The sequence below is a fragment of the Triticum urartu genome, chromosome 4 (assembly GCF_003073215.2).
Source record: "Triticum urartu cultivar G1812 chromosome 4, Tu2.1, whole genome shotgun sequence".
NCBI lineage: Eukaryota > Viridiplantae > Streptophyta > Magnoliopsida > Poales > Poaceae > Triticum > Triticum urartu.
In genome coordinates, this window is record NC_053025.1 from 337,988,543 (window position 1) to 337,999,660 (window position 11,118).

Below are 11,118 nucleotides of genomic sequence, written 5' to 3' on the forward strand. Positions count from 1 at the left end.
TGAAGCCGAAGATGGTCGAGGGGCAGTACGCAGCGTGCGGAGGTGCTCTAATAAGAAAAATTGCTGACGCTCCATGGCCAAAGGGTTCCTTTCCAGAGGTGTCCGTATTGTGGCAACGGGAGTGGTTTTACGTCACAGCTCCTCGAAGTGCCAAGTGGGTACCTGCCCCACCTTTCGCTCGGGCCCTCCACCACAACTGATGTCATGGATCAGCAGGGGGCTGAGCTGGGGTCCAACCAAGGGCGTGCCAATACTGCAGAGCCATATCCGAGATCTCTTCGAGGGAGATTTCAGTCTGGTTATGGTAATGCAAGTTATGCTGGTTCGTCGAGTCCAGCCTTGCAAACGCCGGCGCCTCCGCATGTGGGAATTCAACCCAGAAGGGCCACACACTATTCAGAATTTCCTCGGCATGACACACGAGGAGATGTACAAATCGTTCTTCGGACCCCAGATAGAGTGTCCGGACACTACCGAGGACGTGGGCCTGAGCTGCAACCGCCCCGCTGCCGAATTAAGTAATCCCATGGCCGAACACACTGTCCTTTTATTTATCATGACATCATTCTGAAGAATCGCTCTTTGACCAGGACTGGATAACAAAGGCGAAGATGATCCGGTGTTTGGCCCCCCTTCCTGAAGGCTTGGACAATCCAGTGCTGGAAAAGATGCTCGAGCCAGCACCTTGTCTAGTGTCCTCAAAGGAAGATGAAGGGGGGAATAAAGAGGGCGAAAGCGGGCCTCCATCGCTACCTATTCCAATCAAGGGAATGAGCACCTCCGCGAGGGAGGATAACCAAGGGGAAGAATCTGACATTCTCTCTCCCCGGGGAAGGAAGAGGACTACCTCTGAAGATCCGGAAACTAAGGTTTCCAAACGGGAGAAGAAATCTCCGCCAGAGGGTCCTGCCTCGGAGGGTATTCTTGCCGCACAATGTCCGCGCAGGGATCAGCCATCTACCGAGCTGTAAGTAATCAAAAGGTACTTAATAGTGAAGATATCCTACCTTACTTCCGAAGACAATAACCGATGCTTGTAAATTGTAGTCTGGATCGCAACCCTTCTCGACAGAGTTCATCTTCGGGGGATCTTCTTCCTGAGATGATGGAGAGTGAAACGCCTCCCCTGGACTCCCTAGCTCAAGAAGCGGGCGACCTTGAAGTGTCGTCGCGAAGGGTATCTCCGGATCCAATATCGCCAGAGGATAATCCTTTGGCTGCCCGGCATCCCCAGTATCCGGCTCCTGAGGAGAGCGACAGCAAGGGTCCGTACTGAGTGCGGTCGGAGGCGCTGAAGGATCTTCTGGGGAAAGCTATCGTCTCGGAAGCGCATCGTACTCTAATGGGTACAGTAATTGAAAGGATTTCATCCGCCAAAAGCAGTTTGCACGAAGCTTTTATGAGTTTGCTGAAAGGCTTTGAGGTACGTAAAATAATGTATACCTTTAATAGTACCACATACGTTAGGTATGCCCATGCAGATAGTAGCCCCTGAGACTCTAGTTGTCGTCGAGAACGGCGGCAAACAGAGGATCATAGTCCCAGGTAATAACTAGACCGCCTTTATGTGCAGGTGGTTCAAGCTCAGGTGGCTAGCCGTACTGATGGGTTTGCCAAACTAAAGCGGCAACTGGATGCGGCAGATGCCGACATCGTGCTTGTCAACAAGTGGCTTGATGAGGCACAGGGTGAGTGAATTTTCTGGTGATCGTCACATAATAAGAGCAGCATGATGCCAGTATCTTTAATATGTTGTGACTGCAGATGGAGCAGCCACCGTGGAGACCCTTCGGGCGGAGCTTGCCCGAGCCAAGAAGCAAGCAAGGAGTAGCAATGTGGCCGCTTTACAGGCGGCCGAAGAGTTAAGGGCCGAACAGGCCGCACATTGCGAGAGTAAAGAAAAAATTGCCAAAATGGTCGTGGAGTTAAAAGATGCTGCTAACCGTTACCGGCTTCTTGAAGAGGAAAACCGGGCGAAGATGACGGACCTGGAGAAGTCCTGGGTGGCTACCAAGGAAGCCCGCTCCAAAATTAGAGCGACGAAGGAGGAGCTGAATCAAGCTGCAGATATCGTGTCTGGGAAGCCCTTCTTGTTGCGGACTAAGTTCAGAGATCCGAAGTATGCTCCTCTGGACCGGCTATGGAGTTCTGCGAACGTGTACATGGATTTGGTTGCAAGTGCTGCTGATGCAGCCGAGTACTTCAAGGATCAGAAAGGTCCCGAAGTGGAAAAGCTGTTCTGGTCATAGTTTCACGCTCCAGTCCGTCCGCTGCTGCTAAATGAGCAATTGACCGGTTGGGCCGAGCCCCATAGGTTGTCCGGACTTGCCATGAGGTCTGTTGTGGATCGCCTGTGGCCGGGAGGGCCAAGGCCGAGTAGCTACTTTAGCTTAGTGCAACAATTCCTTGAAGTTGTGCCACGCATCGATGCTGTAAAGAGATCAGCGTGCATAGAAGGTGCGCGGATGGCCCTTGCCCGTGTCAAAACATACTGGGCGGAGATGGAGGCCACCACTGTTGCGGCACAGGGTTCGGCCATAGGCCGAGTGGCTGCCGACAACTACTTTGAAGAAGTCCTTGAAGGCGCTCGTTTGATAGAGGCTCAGTGCTTGAAGAATATTATTTTCCAGTGACATGTAGTCCCATTTTACAAACAATGTTTTATTGAATTTATCAAGGCTGTATTTATACTTTTGCCCGAAAGTGCTATGATGCCTCATGTGCGGCTGTTTATGTATATATGTATATAACCTGAAAGATGGCAGTCGTTGGCTTCAGCCCCCACGCATATAATGCGGGGGTGTTCACAGAAGACGCATGTTCACACTTGATCCAACGTCTTGGTCCATTAAGGAGGTGATAGCGCAGCGAACTAGGCAACCGAACTATAATGCTTTAACACTTTCACTTAGCTAGAGGAGTTTGATAGTGGGGCTACTATATAGCCCCTGGTGGCTCCGCACTCATCCGGATTCGGGGCGCGTACATGCCTGGTCGGGAAACGTCCCTTCGTTAAGGCGGAGGAATCCCGAAGATTCTGCTAGGTCATCGAGTGGTTGACCAGTCTCACGCTATATCATGGCAGTCAATCTTCGGCTTTCTCTACTGAGGTGCTCATCCGGATGAACCAGGGCACAATCGCAGTAGTTCTCCTGGTGTCGCCTTAGCCGATAGAGCGGAACGTAAGGCAGCAAAACACAGGAGCTAGGAAAACCGAACATTTGACCAAAGACATGATTCGGAGTTGATGCATATAAGGCCAAACTCGCGACGCTGAACACTCCCTAAGGTATTCGGTCTTTATGATGTAAAACGGGCCTAAACAGTGCCCTTTGTAATAAGCCCCTGGTGTCCAGGTACGTGCAATATTCTGACGTGGCCACATGCCAATATGTCAGCATCCTTCTCAATTGTACTGAGAATCCGAGGGATGTGTATCAACAAGAGACAGTAAAAAAAGGTTTACGCAGGGTCTTAATCTAAAAAGAATCCTTGGAAAGGGTCCCTGCTGCACGTCTGCGCATGTGTCTCCGTTGTGCCGTATTCTGGACGGGTGTATCACGATGGTCATCTGAAAAAGAAAGGAACTTAATTGAAAAGTTGTCGTGCAAAAGGTAGGTTATACTAAAGAAACCATGTGCAGTTCAAAATGAGTAAAGTTGAGCCTAATTGCCACTTGTTTGTGCGCGCTGAGCCACTTGTATTGTAATAGGGGTATAGCCATCAAACCTGTATCAATTACATATAGCTGCGTAGGACTCGTCCAACCGCGTCCATGGTCTTAACGACCTGTCAGATGCTTTTAGTTGGTGAGGCCATTTAGTGTGCGGCTGCCAAGGCAGCCGCATGGTCTTCCGCGCGCAAGGAGTGCTCAATACTTCCATTTACTGTAATGATGCCACATGGACCAGGCATCTTAGGCATGAGAGAAGTGTAATGCGGTATTGCGTTAAAGCGAGCGAAAGCTTCGCGTCCGAGTAGTGCTTGATAACCACTTTGGAACGGAGCGATGTGGAACGTTAAATTTTTGCTGCGGAAGTTATCAGGAAAGCCGAATATAATCACTAGTAGCAGGGAGCCCGTGCAATGGGCCTCTGGGCCTGGCGTTACTCCTTTAAAGGTAGTATTGCTGCGGCTAATTTTTGTTGGGTCTATACGCATTTTGCGGACTGTGTCCTGATATATCAGGTTTAAACTATTGCCGCCGTCCATCAGGACTCGTGTGAAGTGGTATCCGTCAATTATTGGGTCTAATACCAAGGCAGCCCATCCTGCACGCCGGATACTTGCCGAGTAATCCCGATGGTCAAAGGTGATCGGTTGGGACGACCAGTGGCAGAACTCCGCGGTGATAGGCCCTGGGGCATGTGTCTCTAGAAGTGCCGCTTTGTTTCTCCCCTTTGTCACGTGTAACACGTTTACTGTTTTGACTTCTGGTGGGAATTTCTTCTGTTCCCCAGTGCTTTGTTTGCGAGGCTCGTCCTCGTCTTCGCTTGGTGTATCCTGCCCCTTATGTTCGGTGTTGAGCTTGCCGGACTGCTTGAAGACCCAACATTCTCTATGGGTATGATTTCCAGGTTTATCGGGGGTGCTATGGATCTAACATATTTGGTCCAGAATCTTGTTTAGGCTGGACAGTTCGTCTCTGTTGCCTTTGGAGGGCAGCTTTTGCTGACCTGGCCGAGAGCTTCTAAATCCGGCGTTTACCGCCGTGCTCTTCGGGTTGTCTTCTTTATTCCGGTGCTTGTTTTTGTTGCGTCGTGATTTCCTGTTTCCGTCCCTGACTTCGGATGTACTTGGGTCGCTGGTGCTGCATCGGGCTAACCAGCTGTCCTCGCCCACGCAAAAGCGGGTCATGAGGCTTGTTAATGCTGCCATTGTTCTCGGCTTTTCTTGGCCGAGGTGTCTGGCAAGCCATTCGTCTCGAACGCTGTGCTTGAAAGCTGCTAAGGCTTCGGCATCCGGACAGTCGACTATTTGGTTCTTTTTAGTGAGGAACCTGTTGCAAAGCTTTCAGGCTGACTCTCTGGGCTATTGAGTTATATGACTTAAATCATCTGCATCCGGTGGTCGGACATAGGTCCCTTGAAAATTTGCCCGAAAGGCGTCTTCGAGCTCTTCCCAGCTTCCAATGGAGTTTTTGGGGAGGCTTTTAAGCCAGTGCCGAGCTGGCCCTTTGAGCTTGAGGGGTAAGTACTTTATGGCGTGGAGATCGTCTCCTCGAGCCATATGGATATGGAGGACGTAGTCCTTAATCTAGACCCCAGGGTCTGTCGTTCCGTCGTACGCCTCTATGTTTATGGGTTTGAATCCCTCTGGAAATTCATGGTCCAGCACCTCATCGGTGAAACATAGGGGGTGTGCGGCACCCCTATATTTGGGTGTACCGTGGTGTTGGGATGTTTGCTGTGTTGCATTGCATGCTGGAGCGCGCTTGCGTGGCCCGTAGATGGATCTGGTTGCGCCGTCCTTTTGATGCGAGCCCTCACGTGGATCGCGTATTGGCCTATGTGCAGCGTCGTTTGCCGCTCTATATTGGCCACGAGGTCGTCTATCCGACCGGATGGCCATTTTGTTTTTTGGTTGCGGGGGATCCAAGGCCTCCTCATCGAATTCAGGTAGCAACTTTCGCTTCGGGTAGCTCTTGGTGTGGCGATTACCGCCGTACTTCGCAGTGTTGAGTACTTCACTCCATCTGATTATGAGTGTGTCTTGTCCAGCCCTGAGCCTTTGCTTCTGCTTTTTCAGACTCCTCGCAGTGGCAACAAGCCTTTGATGGGCATTCTGTTGCTCTGGGTGTCTGTCCGGTGTGATGTCGTCCGGACTGTTATCTTCGACGGAGTGGGGTTGTTTGGTTTGATTCTCCGTGTTGCCGTGGTCGAGCGATGGTTCACCCTGCTCTATCGTTGGGTCTATATGCTTGTTGTTTCTGCCGAGGCGGGATATGGAGCGGCGCTTACACCGCCGCTTTGACTGCTTCTCGAGGGAACAACCCTTCGCTGCATCCTTCGTTCCTCGTCGTCGTTTTCTTTGGGTGTGTCCACCATGTATACATCATATGATGAAGTGGGCGTCAAGTGCCCTGTGGGCAGTGGTTCCTGTTCGTCTCCTGCATCATCGTCCATACCGTCGATGTCTTCGGAGTCGAAGTCGAGCATGCCGGTCAAATCGTCGATAGTGGCTACTAAGTGGGTGGTGGGTGGGCAGCAAATTTCTTAGTCATCCGCATCCCAATCCTGTCGAACATAGTTCGGCCAGGACTCTCCTGACAGGGAGAGAGACCTTAATGAGCTCAGTATGTCGCCGAAGGGCGAGTGCTGAAAGATATCCGCGGAGGTGAACTCCATGATCAGCGCCCAGTTGGATCCGATAGCACGGGCACAGGCGGTTCGGAGTCCGTGGCCGGGGAAGAATCCGGCAGCTTGGCGCCACGGCTCTCGTGAAGGGTAAGGTCGATACTCGGCTCAATCGCCGATGAAAATGCGGCCTCCGTGGCGGGGTCTATCCACCCATCCCTGGATGGTGCAATTGGCTCCAAATTGAGGGTTGGAGCGGTCGCCGATGCGATCTCCCGAACACTGTCCGATGGTAGAGCTAAATCATGCTCATCGTGACCGTGTGGCGCACTCGACAAGGGCTCGAATCCGTCAAAGATCAAGTCTCCGTGGATGTCAGCTGTGTAGTTTGAGTTTCCAAATCTGACCAGATAGCCAGGGGTGTAGCTCTCGATCTGCTCCAGGTGGCCAAGCGAGTTGGCCCACAGTGCGGAGCCGCCGAATACAGAGATCTGTCCGGGGAGAAAAGTCTCACCCTGGACTGCATCGCAATCGATGATTGAAGGAGCCATCAAGCCTAATGATGACGACACATAGGAACTCTCAATGAAAGCACCAATGTCGGTGTCAAAACCGGTGGATCTCAGGTAGGGGGTCCCGAACTGTGCGTCTAAGGCAGATGGTAACAGGAGGCAGGGGACACGATGTTTTACCCAGGTTCGGGCCCTCTTGATGGAGGTAAAACCCTACGTCCTGCTTGATTATTATTGATAATACGAGTAGTACAAGAGTTGATCTACCACGAGATCAGAGAGGCTAAACCCTAGAAGCTAGCCTATGGTATGAGTGTATGTTGTCCTACGGACTAAAACCCTCTGGTTTATATAGACACCAGAGGGGGTTAGGGTTATGCAAGGTCAGTTACTGATGACCCACAAGTATAGGGGATCTATCGTAGTCCTTTCGATAAGTAAGAGTGTTGGACCCAACAAGGAGCAGAAGGAAATGATAAGCGGTTTTCAGCAAGGTATTCTCTGCAAGTACTGAAATAAGTGGTAACAGATAGTTTTGTGATAAGATAAATTGTAACGAGCAACAAGTAACAAAATTAAATAAAGTGCAGCAAGGTGGCCCAATCCTTTTTGTAGAAAAGGACAAGCCGGAACAAACTCTTATAATAGGAAAAGTGCTCCTGAGGACACATGGGAATATCGTCAAGCTAGTTTTCATCACGTTCATATGATTCACGTTTGATACTTTGATAATTTGATATGTGGGTGGACCGGTGCTTTGGTGCTGTTCTTACTTGAACAAGCATCCCACTTATGATTAACATCTACAGAAGCATCTGCAACTACAACAAAAGTATTAAGGTAAACCTAACCATAGCATGAAACATGTGGATCCAAATCAGCCCCTTACGAAGCAACACATAAACTAGGGTTTAAGCTTTTGTCACTCTAGCAACCCATCATCTACTTATTACTTCCCAATGCCTTCCTCTAGGCCCAAATAATGGTGAAGTGTTATGTAGTCGATGCTCACATAACACCACTAGACGCTAGACAACATACATCTTATCAAAATATCAAACGAATACCAAATTCACATGACTACTAATAGCAAGACTTCTCCCTTGTCCTCAGGAACAAACGTAATTACTCACAAAGCATATTCATGTTCATAATCAGAGGGGTAATAATATGCATATAGGATCTGAACATATGATCTTCCACCAAATAAACCAACTAGCATCAACTACAAGGAGTAATCAACACTACTAGCAACCTACTAGCACCAATCCCGGACTTTGAGACAAGAATTGGATACAAGAGACGAACTAGGGTTTGGAGATGAGATGGTGCTGGTGAAGATGTTGATGGAGATTGCCCTCTCCCGATGAGAGGAGCATTGTTGATGACGATGGTGATGATTTCCCCCTCCCGGAGGGAAGTATCCCCGGCAGAATAGCTCTGCCGGAGCTCCAGATTGGTTCCGCCAAGGTTCCGCCTCGTGGCGGCGGAGTCTCATCCTGAAAAGTTCCACCTTATTTTTTTCTCATCGAAAGACTTCATATAGGAGAAGATGGGCGTCGGAGAGCCACCAAGGGGCCCACGAGGTAGGGGGCGCGCCCTAGGGGGGGCGCACCCCCCACCCTCGTGAGCAGGGTGTGGGCCCCCTGGCCTTCATCTTTGGTGAGGATTTTTCTTTATTTGTTTTAAGATGTTCCGTGGAGTTTCAGGACTTTTGGAGTTGCGCAGAATAGGTCTCTAATATTTGCTCCTTTTCCAGCCCAGAATTCCAGCTGCCGGCACTCTCCCTCCTTATGTAAACCTTGTAAAATAAGAGAGAATAGCCATAAGTATTATGACATAAAGTGAAATAACAGTCCATAATGCAATAAATATCGATATAAAAGCATGATGCAAAATGGACGTATCAACTCCCCCAAGCTTAGACCTCGCTTGTCCTCAAGCGAAAAGCCGATAACAATAAATATGTCCTCATGTTTAGAGGTAGAGGCGTCGATAAAAATAAAATACGGACATGAAGGCATCATGATTACTCTCATAGCAGCAACATATATAGATTTTTTCATATGATTACTTATGTTCAAGTGATGATCTATTCACAATTCAAAAGTATAAATCATAAACCTTATTGGGCTCCGACAAACTATAATCTCAGTCATTGAAGCAATTGCAATTTATCATAACATCGGAAAGAGTCTATGTCAGAGCTAAAAAGCAAGTCCACATACTCAACTATCATTTAGTCCTCCATAATTGCTAACACTCATGCAATACTTGTGGTTACGGAGTTTTAATCGGACACAGAGAAAGATAGGGGCTTATAGTTTTGCTCCCCTACATCCAATTAGATATATATATATATATATATATATCATGTTCTTTCCAACATGCTAAGCTTGCCAAAGGATAAAATGAAAAAGAAAAGGTGAAGATCACCATGACTCTTGCATAAGGTAGAAGATAATAATAAAGGATAGGCCCTTCGCAGAGGGAAGCAGAGTTTGCCATGCGCTTTTATGGTTGGATGCATAAAATCTCAATGCGAAAGAATGTCACTTTATATTGCCCCTTGTGATATGAACCTTTATTATGCAGTCCGTCGCTTTTATTACTTCCACATCACAAGATCGTATAAAGCTTATTTCTCCCACACCAATCAATCATACATATTTAGAGCAATTTTTATTGCTTTGCACCGATGACAACTTACTTGAAGGATCTTACTCAATCCATAGGTAGATATGGTGGACTCTCATGGCAAAACTGGTTTAAGGGTATTTGGAAGCACAAGTAGTATTTCTACTTGGTGCTGAGAATTTGGCTAGCATGAGGGGGGAAGGCAAGCTCAACAAGTTAGAGGATCCATGACAACATACTTTAACTCAGATATAAGAAAGACATAACTCATTACGTTGTCTTCCTTGTCCAACATCAACTCTTTAGCATGTCATATTTTAATGAGTGCTCCCAATTATAAAAGATGTCAATGATAATATATCTATATGTGAAACCTCTCTTTCCTTATCACTTCCTATTAATTGCAACAATGAGCAAAGCTATGTTTGCCAACTCCCAACAACTTTTAATCATCATACTCTCTCTATGTGAAGTCATTACTCTCAATAAGATCAATATGAACTCTTTGTTTCTTTTTATTCTTTTTCTCTTTTCTTTTATTCACCCAAGATCATGGCAAAATAATCAAGCCCTTGACTCAACACTAATCTTTATTATATATAGCTCACGGACTCGATTACATAGAAAGATCATAAAGCAAAACTCAAAACTAGATCATGCCATAAACTTTATTCTACTAGATCAAGATACTACTAATAGGATCGAACTAAGAAAAACGGTAAAGATAGGAGTTGTGATTGTGATACGATACCGGGGCACCTCCCCCAAGCTTGGCAGTTGCCAAGGGGAGTGCCCATACCCATGTGATTATATCTCCTTTGTCGGTGAAGAAGGTGGTGGTGATGTAGGCTTAGTTGATGGCTTAGGCTTCTCCCTTAATTTGCGCTTGAGGACGGCATTTTGATCCCTCAGATCATCAATCTCCCACTCCAGGGTTAATACCTTTTTGCATAGGTCCTGCTTATTTTCCTGCAAGAGACGAAAAGGGATAAACTCGAACTTGGGTTTCTTTACCCTATCAGGGAGACTTGACTTGTTGAACTCCACGTGCATGTCTCCTGGTTGAGGTAATGGTGCTTCATCTTCATCTGAGCTTGTCTCATCCTTCCCCTTGGGTTCATAGTCCTCTTCTTCCTCCGTGTTCCATCCATCGTGTTCCACATCTCCATAGACCTTGGGATTTGCTAAGTAATCATCCACATAGCTTTCTCCTTCCGAATCCTAGGAAGACATGTTGATTTGATCTACAATGGGACAGCTCGAAACGAAAACAGAGGATATTTGCGTGATACGGGAGTCAAAACCTTCGGGAGATTATATAATGAATTTTTACCGAGCAAAATACGTAACGTGCAAGAAAACGGAGTCCGGAAGGCACACGAGGTGCTCACGAGGTAGGGGGCGCGCCCAGGGGGGTAGGGCGTGCCCACCACCCTCGTGGGGCCCTCGTGTCCTTCCCGGACTGCTACTTATTTTTCTATTTTTCTAAATATTCCAAAACGGAGAAATATTGCCTTAAAAATTGTTTTGGAGTCGGTTTACTTACCGTACCACATACCTATTCCTTTTCGGAGTCTGAAATGTTCCGGAAAGTGTCCCTTATGTATTCCTCCGGGGTTACGGTTTCAATAATATTTGTTTTAACATTTATGGGATTACCTGAGATATAATGT